This window comes from Xenopus laevis, chromosome 4S (genome assembly GCF_017654675.1).
Source record: "Xenopus laevis strain J_2021 chromosome 4S, Xenopus_laevis_v10.1, whole genome shotgun sequence".
NCBI lineage: Eukaryota > Metazoa > Chordata > Amphibia > Anura > Pipidae > Xenopus > Xenopus laevis.
The window spans coordinates 82,373,618-82,389,480 of record NC_054378.1 but is presented as its reverse complement, the minus strand read 5'-3'; the positions used below and the strand labels follow the sequence as shown (position 1 = coordinate 82,389,480).

General features: G+C 36.8%; 1 long non-coding RNA gene across 1 annotated transcript in view; it reads right to left on the bottom strand.

The window, feature by feature from the left end:
- Positions 1-4,528: 4,528 nt before the first annotated feature.
- The window catches only part of LOC108715654, a 46,983-nt gene continuing 35,648 nt past the window's right edge, over positions 4,529-15,863 (bottom strand). Inside the window, exon 3 of the long non-coding RNA XR_001935565.2 lies at positions 4,529-6,996. This is a non-coding gene — a long non-coding RNA (uncharacterized LOC108715654). The remainder of the gene's footprint in view (positions 6,997-15,863) is intronic.

Here is a 15,863-nt window from a genome sequence, read left to right as displayed (position 1 = left end):
CCTTAAAATTGCTAACTAACTCAAAGTTAGAGAGCTGAAAAGCAGGAAGTTGGGTTCTGTTGTTTTGTTAGACATCCAGTCACTCCAGCTTTTATACAATACATTACATTTTGTAACTATGAGAAACATTTTTTATTTTGCAGATACTATTTACACAGTTTTTATTATTACACAAACTGTTCCTTTAAGATCTACAGTAAGAATAGTATTGGTGTATATCACCATTACAGTACTTCTATCTGCACGTGACTTTAGGTGTGGCTATCAGGGGTAACACAGGTTAGATGGGGGGGTAAAGTTTTCTTTTAAAACATTTTCAAAACGAACTGTTCTAAACCATTACAACAATAACCAGCTAGCAATTGTATGTGTTGTTGCTTTTCTTGTTACATTATAAAATGCTTCTGTGGAGCTGTAAGTAGAATGGGATTCCCTAACAGGAGAAATAAATGGTGTAAGCATGAAGGTTTTGTTGGGTTTTCAAAGCAGTTTTCATTGTTATATTTGCTATACTGGTGTAAATGGTAAGGCTTTTTACTGTGTAACTTTTTAAAATGAAGTTTTGCACTGCTAAAATATGATTTGTACATGCAGCTTTAAACACTGTTTTGAAAACTAAATGACACCACAGATGCTTTCATAGTTTAAATTTGGTAAATCAAACAGAATGGCATGCTTGTAAACATTATAATTAAATTCTGTAACTGGAATCCATATGGTGGTCAGCAATCTCAAAATTATCAGATATTACACTTAACACTTGCTTGTGTTTATTGTGAGTAAATTCAATGATGAAAGCATATTATGCCACTCTTTTAATCTAGTTCCATGAACAATCTTCAGCTCACTCCTAAATTCTTTGAATAAGAGAATTCTTATAAGAGTTGTTTATTTTTTGTTGTTGATACTCTGAGCTAATTTTGCTGGGTTGTTACAATGGGTCCAGTTTTCATTATGCAAATTTGCATCAGTAATCCATGGCAACCAATCAGATGATTGCTTTCAGTGTTGAACCTGCAGCTGGTGCTAATCACTGATTGGTTGCTATGGGTTACTGCCCAGGTGCAAATTTGCCCGTTGTTTATAAATGAGTCCCACTGAGCCTTCCATACATCTTATTGACTTTTAAATACTACCTGTATTAAGCTAAATAGCAAGAATTGCATTAGTAGCTTTAACATTTTATTATAATTATGTTTTTTTTTACATTTAGTTTTGTTTTCATGTTAGATCTACTTTACAACCACCAAACTTTGTCTATTATCTGATTCTTCCATTGCACTTCCACTCTACTGCTACTTTACCTATCTCTGAATTCTCATCAGTAATCGTCTACCCCATATGCTTTCTTCTGACTATTCTACAGAATTTATGCTAATTCTAAAAATGTTCATGTCTTTGGGAAAATCCTCTACTATTTACAGGACATCATTCAAAAATGACTAGTTCTTAAGTGTCTTAAGCTTGGTTACACTTTTGTGCTACAAATTCAGTGTCTAGAAACATTCAGATTCTCTGCATTTTCAACAGAAAAGGTTGTTCGTGCTTTTCATGGGTTTCTTAGCCTTATGCATTTTATGAGTCCTTTATAGTCACAAATGAATGCTGCAATTTGAACTTTTTGCTCCAGGCATTTAGACATTTTATCCAAAAATGTCTAAATACTGCATTTTAATGCATGGCTGTATAATCACAATGATGAAGCATGAAGTAAAATAGATAAGAGGATTTCTTATGTGTCTGGAGACCCATTAAACGGTAAATAATGTGCTTGTTCATGGAGGGAGATTTAGAAAGGTATAAAATATACAGAGCATGCATTTATTTTCTTGGTCATACTGAATGTTTTGTTCATTTAGCACTCTGCTGCTGACACTTATTGTGCTTTAGGGAAATCATGCTCTGTAAGTAGGTCTCAATATTGAATCAAATATCACATTATATATTAAGGGATTGTAACCTGTCTGTACTGCATTGCTTGAAAGTACCCTAGTTCTCCTGACTGTGTAAATGGTTAATATATATATACTGTGTGTGTATATATATATATATATATATATATATATATATATATATATATATATATATATATATATATATATATATATATATATGCTAACTAGTAACTAGGATTCAACAAGGAGTTATTCTTGCTGTTCATGATTTCCCTGTAGTTGTATAAATGCGTAGAGGAATAACTCAGATAACACCCAGTGTGTGCAAAATTGTTGAGCATAAATAGACAACCCTTGCATTGCTCTTTCTTTTCTTTTTCTTTCTTTTCCTTTTTGATTTTTTTCTTTTTTTTTTCCCTTTTATACTAAAACGTATTGAGTACCAGATTATAGATCTTTGCAGCTCAAGGCTTCTGGTGATACATACATTTTTTTCTTTTCTTTCTTTTTCTTCTTTTTCTTTTCTTTCTTTTTCTTTGTTTCCTTTTATATTAAAAACTTAATAACCCCTTATTGAGTACCAGATAATAGATCTTTACTGCTCAAGGCTTCTGGTAATACATATTCACCGGGGTGTCAGAAGAAACTGTATATGCATGCCAATTACATATATATTAATTTGTGGAGGTTTCTTGTAAAGAACAACCCACAAATAGTGATGGGCGAATTTATTCAAACTCACTCGGAGTCGTCAAAATTGTCACGCGCATAAAAATGTTTGCACGTCAAACTTATTTGGGTGCCCATTGACTTCAAAGTGTTTCACAAAATTGTCACCATTTCGCAAATTTTTTTTTTTGCTGTTTTGATAATTTTTTGTCGAAGCAAAATGGGACAGAATCACCCATAACTACCCACAACAGTACAATATTGCATTTTTAAGGAAATAAGCATAGTTTATTCCTTTGAATATTCCCTTGAATTGAAAAATGGGCAAATCTGTATTTTTGCTCCAAACTAACACACTGTAAATCTAAAGTCCTTAATGAATAGACAATACTTGTAATTCACTGATTCATTGGGTCTGGAGTGCCATTGAGCCCACGGAACTAGACTGATACAGGATGTCATCAGACTTTAAATCCTCATGATCTGTTTCAGCATTGGATTTGTGAGGCTCAGAAATGTCCAGCTCCAGTTGAATCACAATCTTTCTGTGGTATCCACTATAGCCCAAGAAACTCCTCTACCTGAGTAACTTCTAATATGCTCTTCTACAAGCTGACCCTCAACATACAGTATGCTCCTGAAGTATTAGAAAAACTCTTTCCACATCTAATTAAGCTATGCCCTGGATAGGAATTTTATCAGGAGACCATCCAAATAGTAAACGATCAGAAGAGTCTGACTTCTCTGAAAAGTTGTAAAGACAATCACCTGGGAGCTGTAGACTGACCAAATGGGGTTAAAGTGAACTGGAAGTAGAGAACCCTAGCACAAATCTTAAGAACTTCTAGCGCTATGGGCACATGATGGTATATGGCTGAGGTCTATAGAGGCAAACCAGTTGTTCTTTTGGATGTTCTAAGTATAAATTATTCAATTTAGAAATCCAAAATAGTTTGCTTTCCTACATTTTTATAATCTTAAAGAGTGGAGAATATCTTCCTTTTCCTCTCTCTACCTTTGGTACTGGGAGAATTAACTTATGTTGAAGTCCATGAACAATGTGTATAGAGCCTAAAATGTTGTATTAACTGTATCAATCTGTGTTTGAAATTCTCCTTATGTTGGGTTTCTCTTGAATCTGTTTGTAACCTACTGAATAGTCTGTAGAACCCAACTGTAAGTGCGCCAACTGACCTGGTCCTAAAGAAGGGGAACCAGGTCTGCCAGTAGGGAGTGTACTATATCAGAATCCTCTCCCAGAATGATAAGCAGAAAGCTTCAAATGTTTAGTATACTGTGGTAAGAAAAAACTCTTGCCTCTGCACGCTCTCTTTATGATTTCATAAAGCTTCTGTCTAAATAAAATAGAACCTTTGAAGCTACTGGAAGGGTAATGACCCTAGCTGTCATCTTAAAAGATCCACATAAGCCTCCAAAAATAACTCAATATTGCTTAATTTCTGCAAGGGCAACTACAATGTTGAATCTATCCACTCTATTCATCAAGTCATTCTCTATATTAATTAGCCATAAGCTCATGACTCTTGAGTCATTGCAACAGCAAAGCAGTTTAAAAGCTTTGCATTTTGTCCCTATTTGAATCTCTGCCTTTCATATTCAGTATTCCAAACTACCTTGGAGATTGCTGCATCCACTTAAGAATCTCCTATAACAGTCTAGGATACAACAATTCAAGCTTTGGTAATAATGGTCTCCCTCTCTGGCCTCTTCCAGCGAGAAGTAATTTAAGGGGGTCGTTCACCTTAAATTTAACTTTTAGTATGATGTAGAGAGTGATATTCTGAGACAATGTGCAGTTGATTTAATTTTCTACTATGTGTGTTGTATTATAGCTTTTTAATCAGCACCTCCCCAGTTTGCAATTTCAGCTATCTGGTTTCTAGGATCCAAATTACCATAGTAACCATGCTTTGAAATGAATAAGAGATCAGAGTAATACAAAGTAGCAAGAACAATACATTTATATGTACACAGCACTTGGAAGCTGGACAGAGTCAAAAGAAGGCAATTAATTCTATAATTAGATTTGAACAGTCACCTACAAGTTAGAAAACAAAAGCAAAGATCAGATTGTTTCCTATGGGCATTATCTCCAATGTTAGTAAACACAACCCAATGTACACCACACATCACTTGAGCATCACTTTGCAAAAAATCAGCGTACTACTCAAGCTATGTAATAATATTCAGCAATTGTGTATCTCTGTGTATAATTTGGTGTAACAGAAGCAGCCGTTTGAAAATGTTATGGGAAAATTCATCCATCATTGTTTCTGCTTTTCTTTTCTTTTATACTTACAGTACTTGCAATTGAATGTTTACTATTGAAGTAGTGTAAAATAACAGGTCAAATCTGTTGTTCAGGTGGTTTAAAATGAAACCCATGCCTTTTTTCTGGCAGTAATAATTTTGCACAATATGATATATAGGGCCCTATAGCTAATGATAAAAGGGCTTGTATCTCCACGTGATTATTTGTGAAAAGTGCAAAAATTTTGGTATTTATGCTTTTTTGCACACAGTGCAACATTCATTCTCGGGATTATTTTGAATGATAAACATTTTAGTCAATACTGAAGAAGCAAATGGGAGGCACTTGCACTTGCAGGGTAAAGGGCAGTGCATGGGCCAACTACTCATTTGGATGAAATACAATGAGTACCTATATGCACAACATGCAAAGAGTGGCCATTTACTTACTCTCGTTGTTGAAGAGATCTGCACTCACAGGACTTAATAAAAATCCAAATCCTCTTTATTATGGGGAGACTTAACATTTTGGCCTTTTCGCATTTCTCACCTGTTAACCTCACCCACATTTTCTACAATTCCAAATGGGCCCTGCCATCTGGCCAAGAATTTGCTCTCTACCGTGGGGATCAACACTGCCACTCTATTCTCCCACCTGGTATTGCCTCAGCTTAGCGGACAAATGGTATACCTTTGCAAGTGCTCCTTAACCAGAGGCATCACTTCTGAAATCCTTTCCCTCATTTGTGGGGAGTAGCTTAACTCTCCCAAGTCTCTTTTACAATATCAAGCAGTCCCTGGGGCTTGCATCTGTACACCAACTCAAAGGGGGAGAACCCTGTGGATGCCTGAGGCACCTCCCAAATAGCTAATAAAAGAGCAGGTAATAAACAATCCCAATCCTTACCATCTTTTTGTACCACTTGCTTAAGCATTATTTTTAAGGTCTTATTAAAATGTTCAACAAAGCCGTCTGTCTGAGGATGGTAGACAGAGGTACGTAACTGCTTTATCTGGAACAATTTGCATACCCCTGCCATAACCTTTGACATGAATGGGATACCCTGGACAGTGAGTATCTCCATGGGAAACCTCGTCCTTGAAAGGCCTCAACATCAGTGGGAGTCAACTTTTGGAGAAAATGACTTGTCCTGGTGGTTACCTGGTTACCTGGGCCAATGTACCAGACTGCTGTCCTGGAATGAGCTACTGTACTGCCTCGGCCAACAACTTGGCTTTGGTAGTTGTAGCTTGTAAGGCAGTTGCTTGTATGGCAACAGACTCCCGCAAAGCAATCAACTAACAATCTGTGGAGAGCTGTTGAGTCACCATGGCGGATAGCTGCTGCACGACCAGGCTCTGTTGAAGCTGGACTGTAGCCAGAGCAAGTTGCTGTAACGGTTCCTCCATCTTAGAGAAAATAGTTTACTGTCTCTTTAAATGTCAGTTTTCAGATGTTTTTTTCCCCTTGGTAGTGCCTGCCCACATCAGAGCACCAGTTGTGAAGTCCTGTGCATCTACATATAGCGGAGCTAATGTCACCGGCGTTACTCTGTCACAGAAGCATGTGGCTCGGATATTTTCCATACTGTATTGACTGGAGCCATTTTGTTGATTGGCAAACTATCCACCTCCAAATGCTTATTGACTCATCAAACAAACCCCTAAACAGACATCCCATAAGGACATGCAACAAATGACAAACAATTTATAATATACTGTATGGTTTAACACAACAGTAAATTTAAATTAAACCAGGACTAGAACAATAATATATCAGTTGGATTAGCCAACAAACAAATGCAGGTCAAAGTCCTTGTTTGATCCCTTGGGATTTAATGTCTTTAATCTATGTATCCATTGTACTTCTGCTTTTTTTAAAATCATAATCCGGTTACCTCCTCTCCGAGGCTGAGGAATATGTTGAATGACCCTAAACCTCAAATCTTCTGAAGTATGACCCAGGAAAAGTACAGAATTGTGAGTGTTTACTGTGGATCTATGTTGGGAAAACCTGTCCCTAATTTTCTGTGCTGTCTCACCTACAGTATGTAAAGTTTGGCACCTTATGCCATCCTTGGGAGGAACAAAGAAGGCATGTTGTTTGGGAGGAGGATTCATCTCAGCTCGTACAAGTTTCTTACCTACCGTGCACCCTTTTCTGAAAGACATAAGACATTGTGTGGTTGTTTAAAAATTTTCACTGTAAAGTATGCATCTTGTAATACAGTAAATGCCAGTGTTTACACAAAATCTGACAACTTTTCACTCTGAGAGTGATACTGGCCAACTAGTTATATGTTGTCCTTCATTTTTTTCTCTATTCCGTAGTCCCTTTTTCACTCTGGCAACATTTTCATCCAAAGTGTCAGATACTCTCTGTATAACAGTTTGGTCTTCATTTCAGTCAAATCCTGTTCCAAAACAGGTGATTCACTAGTGATCCAGCAAACTATAGTAAACTGACTAATAGGTATGGATTTTTTTTAACTGATGGAGGATGGAAGCTATCATATGCTAATATAATATTTTTTATAAAAGCCTCACTGGTTTGCATAATTTGAACATCCAATAAAGTCATATTATAGAGATCAGCTGTCACAGTGAATTTAATGTCCTCATGAGCACTGTTTATTGCATCACGGAAGGTGGACAAGGAATCCAAGCCACCATGCCATAGGAGGAACACATCATTGATGTACCGCCAAGTATGAATGAGTTGGCATATGATGGGTTGAAAATGGCTGTCCCCTGAAGCTGCAAGAAAAATCTGTCCTGAAATTTAAGTAATTTCTATGCAGAATGAAGCTTAATATCTCCATAAAAAAGAAATTGAATTTGTTACATGTCACTGTTTTGTAACAAAACCTCGATAGCATGTAATCCATGTAAGTGTGGTATAGATGTGTATAGACTTGTGACATCTGATTCAATAACTATACCCTGATCAAAAGCTTGTTTAAACAACAATTCAAATTCCTCTTTAATTTTTTTTGGTCGGATCACTTTGTGATGGTACATAAATATTATTGTCCGATAGCTGATCTCATCTATATATATTTATGTGTGTCCAAAATCACATTCATGCCACCCTTATTTGATGGCTTGATTGTAGTATTGGACATGGAAGCTAATACTGAAAGGACTTTTGATTCCAACCTAGACATTGTATGATCCCCTGGTAGTGCCCATATATATATTGTTTTCTATTTCAGATTTCACCTTTTGTATATTTGTCTCAACTGCTGGTTAAGTTGCGGTTTGAACAAATCGACTTTTTAATCAAAGGCCAGTTTTGTTAACCTCAAAACCATCTGAATGAACAGGAAACCCATAATGTTCATGTCCACTTGAAAAATGGGTTTTCAATCTCAGTTCTAAAAGGCAGTATAAGTCCACTTGCAATAGACGTGCCTGGGTGCAGTGTCCAAATTAAGTACATTTAACTCACAGAAAGGTCCGCACTCTCAGGACTTACTTGAAAATAAAAAATTTTTTATTAAAAGACTAACGTTTTGGCTTCTCCGAGTGTGAACTTTGAGAAAGGCCTCGGAGAAGCCGAAACGTTAGTCTTTTAATAAAACATTTTTTATTTTCAAGTAAGTCCTGAGAGTGCGGACTTTTTCTGTGAGATATATATATATATATATATATATATATATATATATAGATAGATAGATAGATAGATATATAGATATGAGACTGTAAAAACAACCATCTAATAACTAGGGATGTAGCGAACGTCGGAAAAAAAGTTCGCGAACATATTCGCGAACTTGCGCAAAAATGCGAGCGGTTCGCGAACGGTTCGCGAACCCCATAGACTTCAATGGGAAGGCGAACTTTAACATCTAAAAAAGACATTTCTGGCCAGAAAAATGATTTTAAAGTTGTTTAAAGGGTGCAACGACCTGGACAGTGGCATGCCAGAGGGGGATCAAGGGCAAAAATGTATCTGAAAAATCTGCCTGTGTGTGCTTGGAAGAGATAGTGTAGGGGGAGAGCTGTTAGTGATTTCAGGGACAGATGATAGTAAGTTTGCTGGCTAGTAATCTGCTTGATACTGCTCTGTATTGGAGGGACAGAAGTCTGCAGGGATTTGAGGGACATTTTAGCTTAGGTAGCTTTGCTGGCTAGTAATCTACTGTTCTCTTTAAACAACTGCCATACGTTGACCTTGTAGGCATTGTTTGCCCAGTTTTTTTGGACGCAGCCACTGAAGCACAGTTGCCAGAAAAAATATGCCATATAAATGCTGAAAATAGTAATTTTTCGCCATACGTTGACCTTGTAGACATTGTTTGCCCAGTTTTTTTGGTTGCAGCCACTGAAGCACAGTTGCCAGAAAAAATATGCCATATAAATGCTGAAAATAGTCATTTTTTGCCATACGTTGACCTTGTAGGCATTGTTTGCCCAGTTTTTTTGGTCGCAGCCACTGAAGCACAGTTGCCAGAAAAAATATGCCATATAAATGCTGAAAATAGTAATTTTTTGCCATATACGTTGAGTCAACGTATGGCAAAAAATGACTATTTTCAGCATTTATATGGCATATTTTTTCTGGCCTCTGTGCTTCAGTGGCTGCGGCCAAAAAAACTGGGCAAAAAATGCCTACAGGGCAAATAATGCCTAAAAGGTCAACTTATACACTACTACAGCGATGGATACGGATTATGTAAAATATATTATGGCTGCTTGAAAAAAGTCACTCCGGTGTTTTTTCTGGAGACGGTAATATTATGGATATTTAGACAGAATGTGAACAAGGTCATACAGCTAGATGGCAGTTGGTTGAATAACACACTGGGCAAAAAATGCCTACAGGGCAAATAATGCCTAAAAGGTCAACTTATACACTACTACAGCGGTAGTAAAATAAAAAAAAGTAAAATAAAAAAAAAATGAATATTAAAAAAAAAAATTAAAGTTGGTGCTGCTGAACTACTAGGAGCAGCAGATTAGCACACCAGTCCCACTCCCCAACACTGCTAGACTAATAGCACTGGGCTCTTATAGTAGTAGTAGGTGTAGTAGTAAAACAACAAAAAAATAAATAAAAGCAGTCCTTACAAGGACTACTGTTATTGCAGCAGTCAGCAGATGAGATCAGAAGCAGGACAGCTGCCCACTGCAGCTACATACAGAGCACTGCAGTAGAAGGTAGATTACTAGCCAGCAAAGCTACCTAAGATTAAATGTCCCTCAAACCCCTGCAGACTTCTGTCCCTCCAATAACAGAGCAGTATCAAAACGATTACTAGCCAGCAAACTTTCAACTGTCCCTGAAATCACTAACAGGCAGCAGCTCTCTCCCTACACTATCTCTTCAGCACACACAGGCAGAGTGAAAAAACGCTGCAGGGCTTCGGTTTTTATAGGGAAGGGGAGTGGTCCAGGGGAGAGCTTCCTGATTGGCTGCCATGTACCTGCTGGTCTGGGGTGAGAGGGCAAAAAAAAAACGCCAACAATGGCGAACCCAAAATGGCGAACGTCGCGCGACGTTCGCGAACTTCCGGCGAGCGCGAACACCCGATGTTCGCGCGAACAAGTTCGCCGGCGAACAGTTCGCGCCATCTCTACTAATAACCACTATCATGAAGAAGTAAGTGAAATCCATTAGCAAAATATGCCTTTCCATAGTTCCCAGAATAGGATTGTGAGCTCTTTCCGAGTCTGCCATTTAGTACAGAGAGCAAGTGCAATACTATTAAAATACTTAATGCATTTTCTTGGCATATTGCACTATGGGAGCTGTGGAGATAATATGAATGAAAAAAATAACGCACTTCTTGCTGTGTTTCAACCATGACAATCAACATCACTCTGTTCATTTGATCAGTAGATGCTGCAGGGCCATGTTAATTGGCTGTTGTTGCCTCTCTTGCACTCAAAGTAATGGTCCACAAAACATCAAATTTACTGGAAAATTTAGTGCTGTATCATAAATATGGCCTTTCATGTTCAACTGACAACCTTTGTTGGTGAAACTAATTTGTTCTTTTAGAGAATCTATCCATATGTGAGCTTATGTTTGCAAGTTTCAGGTTTTAATAAATAGTTTTATATACCAACTATAAGCAAACAAATGATTTAATTATACAATACAGAATAAGAAATATAGCAAATTTTGTAATTTTTGACTAAATCTTCGATGGAAACAGATTCAATACAACTAGTTTTATTGGGGTACAAAATGCTAATACAATTAATACTGATTATTTTCTGAGTTTTTTTATAAAAAGTGTTAGCATCACTTAAAAATTCATGTTACCAATAACCCCGCCTTTATAAAAGCACCCTAAATATGATTGCCAGGGGTCCTCCAAACAGTTTGATGCCCATTGTGCATAGGTTTACTAAGGTATCTGGCCCCTTCAGATAATGAAAAATCAACACATTGACTCAATTTTTGTGGGGTAAAAACACAGAAAAATATGATTCCCAAAAAAACATATATTTTTTGGAAAGTACACATTCTACTGAATCTAAAATGGGTACCCATGCCTTTCTGTGCCAAACTAGTCTGAAGGCTTTCTCAAAATTAGTGGTTTTGGTGAAATACCTGAAAATTGCCTGAAAGCTTCAACATTCCAGCATTGTATAAGACATGTATCATTACATAAAGCATCCTAAATATGAACGCCTGGAGTCTATTAAACAGTTTGATGCCCAATATGCACAGATTTATCAAACTACAGTATGTTTCATACAGAGACCCCCAAGTTCAAATAGTGCATATGAATTCTCACGTATGACACTCTGGCTACTACAATATAAGCACCCGGTATGTGTATTATCATGCCATTAGACCCCTAACAGTATGGAGACCCTAGAAAACCATATATTTTCTGAAAGTACACATACTGAAGAATCTATAACAGGTAAATATGTATTTCTACTGCAAACTACCAAACTGCAAAGCTATGCAAAACACAATGCTTTTTAGGAAATTTCTGAAAATCATCACAAAGCTTGCATTTTACCCCATTATATACCCCACATTTCGTAACATACCAGCAAAAGGCATCCTTAATCTGAACGCCAGGGGTCTACTTAACAGTTTGATGACCAATATGCATAGATTTACCAAACTATGTGGCATACAAAGACCCAAATTCAAATGGTGCATATAAATTCTCACTTATGACACTCTACTACAATATAAGCACCCGGTATGTGTATTATGTGCCATCAGACCCTTCTAACACCATGGAGACCCCATAAAACCATGTATTTTCCAAAAGTACACATTCTGATGAATCTAAAACAGGTAAAATCGCTTTCTATTGTAAACTACAAAACTACAAAGCTATGCCAAATATAACACTGTTTATGAAATTTCTGAAAATTGTCACAAAGCTTGCATTTTACCCCATTATATACTCCACATTTTGTAATGTACCAGCAAAAGGCATCCTAAATATGAACGCCAGGGGTCTACTGAACAGCTTGATGCCTGATATGCATAGATAAACCAAACTATGTTGCGCACAGAGAGCCTCAAATGGATATATAGCAGACAAAATTCCCATGGGCAAAATGAAATAACAAAGAACAGAGCGAAATAAAATAAAATCACTAAAATCCAACTACACCACAAAAATCCAATGCTTTTTTTTTTTTCTTGCCTAGTGTAGTCAGCAGTCAGAATCACGGTTTGAATATTTTAACATGGCCGAATAGGTTTTATGGACAGAAATAATAATCGAACACCTACACAAAGCTGAAAATGCAATAAAATCGCTAAAAATTTCACCAAAATCACCCCCAAAATTGCAATATAATCACCAAAATAACACAAAAAATGTTTTGTGCAGTGCAATTAGTGAATACACTATTCGCAATGGCAACAAAAATTTTTTTCAGGCAAAAAAACAGTAAATGCGATAAGAGGAAAATAGACACAAAATAGTGTATGCGTGTACACATTGACAAATTGCGTGCGTGTGCAAGCGTGTGTGAGTGCTGTGAATGTGTGTGACCACCCTGATCCCCCAAAATTGTATATGTGTGTAAGTGTGAATGTAAATGTTCATTAGTATAATAAGTATGTGTTTGTGCGGGGGCACTAACCTGGGGTGGCAGGCTGCAGATCATCCATTTAGGGCAGGAGGCAGAGCTGGAACCGGAGGAGATGGTCTTCCATGCAGGATCCAATAAGTAGGCGGAGCTGGAGGGCCAGGAAATGCAGGCAGCAGCATGACACATAGATTTTACTTGTCTGCTGCTGCCTTGAGACTCCTGGGCGATCGATCACAGGGGCCACTCATTCCCCACTTCTGCTCATTGCCTAGGGGCTCTGGAGAAAGTAGAATGGAATGAGTGGCTTTACAAGCTGCTCCTCCATTCCCAAACCCGTAAATGCTACAGAACAAAGGTTCTTAGTCCTGTGTCATTTAAATGGTTAAAACCACAAACGCTAATTTGAATTCAAATGTGAGATTTATCACACCTTGACCCTGGAAACTGTTGTAATTCGACTATTCTCCACCTGAAACCTTCCAAGTTCATGTAGAAGTCAATGGCAGAGGTCCCTTGAACTATTTGAAAATGTTAATAGTAGTGATGAGCCTAATTTTTGCTAAGTTTTGCCTCGAAAATGACGCCCCATAGACTCCAACGGAAGAATAAAATGTATGTCAAAAAAAATGTCTTGCGTCAAAAAAATTTTACATGCAAAAGTCGAGTCGAGGTCACAAGACTATTCAATCAATTTTAGACCAAATTTTTTCATAAATAGCAAAGCATTCAAATTGTGAATAAAATCATGTTTATTAAAGTTTAGACAATTCACATAACTCTAAAATTCGACCTTTGATAAATAACTCCCTAAGCATTGCCATCCCAGGCACGCATCCTAGTTGAAAGGTTAAGGCTGACTTCAGAGGAAGGCTCCGGAAGGCTGCAAAAACATGGTGCCTAATGATGGTCCACTTTCCACAGATGAAAATTACTGTGTTTCCAGTACAGGTACTACTATATCTACACTTCACATAGCCTGTAGAATTTAGAGCCATTTACATTTCTGCTAAAACTATCCTATGACATCCTTAAGGAAACCCTCAACATGCCTTGAGTATATGCTCACAGAAAAAGAGGTGAATACTACAGATGATCATAAAGAACCGTTTCTCTTTAATTGCTTTGTTTAAGCAGCTCTGTTCAAAATCCACTGACCCTTGCAAAATCACAATTAATATGTAATGCTTCTTATATTAAATGATATATCATCAGGGTTTTAAAATATATAATTGTATGCACGTATTCATGTAAACCCTCTCTCCTTTAATTTTTATTCTGTTTTGTAGCCCTGTGAAGATGACCAAAAAAAAAACTGTAATGGGAAATTTGATAGGGTTTTGTGCAATAGTCTGTGAAACATCCCAGAAAAAGATGATTTTCCATCTAATGTGGCAGCTTACACTACCTAGAAATGTAACATTTGTATAAAATAGTGATATTTCCAGTAATAGGATTGTGGTGATTTTAAAGTAATTTCTGCTTTCATTTTTGAAGCAAGAATGACATTTTCAGACTGACTGTTTAAAATGATGTGATAGTTTTTCCTATTACACATCTAGAATAATACTGTAAGAGCAACTTTTAAATAAAGGGGTTTTGACATCTTGGACATGGCACAAGGCTGTGAAGAGTTTAACCTGGTGCCTATAACTATTTTTATTCTTTTCTCCAATGTTACGTTGGATTTTTAAATGCATAGGTTTTGCATTATACTAATGCAAAACCTGAATTACATGTCATTACAAAATGCTCAAATGCTTGACTTTCATAAAATACAGTTAACAAAAGTATTCTTAACATATTTTCTCTTATTCAGGTAGTGGTGTAACTACTGGAGTTGGGGGTGCAATCACACACAGGCCCACACCCCCTTTGGGGTGTGGACCCCAGAAATCAAATGTCACAGCCAATGCTCCCTCTAATTCTCTGATGTGATGTGCACAAAAATATGTGGTCAATTTTAAAAACTGTGTGCGGGTCAGAATATATGCATTTTTTTTTGTACACACCACAATTTGTTGTGTGTGCTAGCCTCAAAATGTTTGTGCACAAGCACAAAGCTTAGAAGGAATATTGGTCATGACATATGGCAAGGGGAAAGTTTTCCATAAAGTGGGAGCTGGTGCAAAGACTTAGGTTCACATTCTGCATCCAGGCCCCTCCATGGCTAGTTCAGGGTTTTTATCTAAAACACATTGGCTTTTATAAAATGAATCTCAAAAGAAAATTACTGAATACATATAAGCCTAAATATATACTTCAGACTGTTTAACTTTTTTTGACAAAGTGAATCTTTTTGGTAAACAATGAACTATGTATTATAGATTGTTCTAATATCTTTTTAAAATGGGTCTTTGTGTAAAATATACATAACCATTACCATATCCATGGTTACAGTACATTAACATTACAATGCACAGGTCACCTTAAAATTAGGATAGCCAAGACTTGCCATCTTTTTGCATATAACAGGTGATATAGTGCAATTCTGGTTTAGCAGCTTCGGGGTTACAAGTATATAGGCTGAAGTCTAGTAGAGTTTCGGTTTGGAGTGGACTTCAGCCTATATACTTGTAACCCTGAAGCTGCTAAACCAGAATTGCACTATATCACCTGTTACATGCAAAAAGATGGCAAGTCTTGGCTATCCTAATTTTAAGGTGACCTATTCATTGTAATGTTAATGTACACAGATAGATAGATAGATAGATAGATAGATAGATAGATAGATAGATAGATAGATAGATACTGTAGATAGATGATAGATCATTTATCTTCTAGAGTAACAGTCCAGGCCATTGCGAAATCTGTTGTTGAGTAATCTTGAAAATGTGCTGAGTTCAACTAAACAAAAGAAGTCAAAAACAGAAATCCTTATGCTGGCTGCTTTCTACAGCTGGTATGTTAGTTTCTCTGAGTAGACCATTTTAAAAAGTAAATTGATATTTAACCACTTTTAAGTCTCATACTTGCATAATACTTTGTTACAGGCTGCATACATTT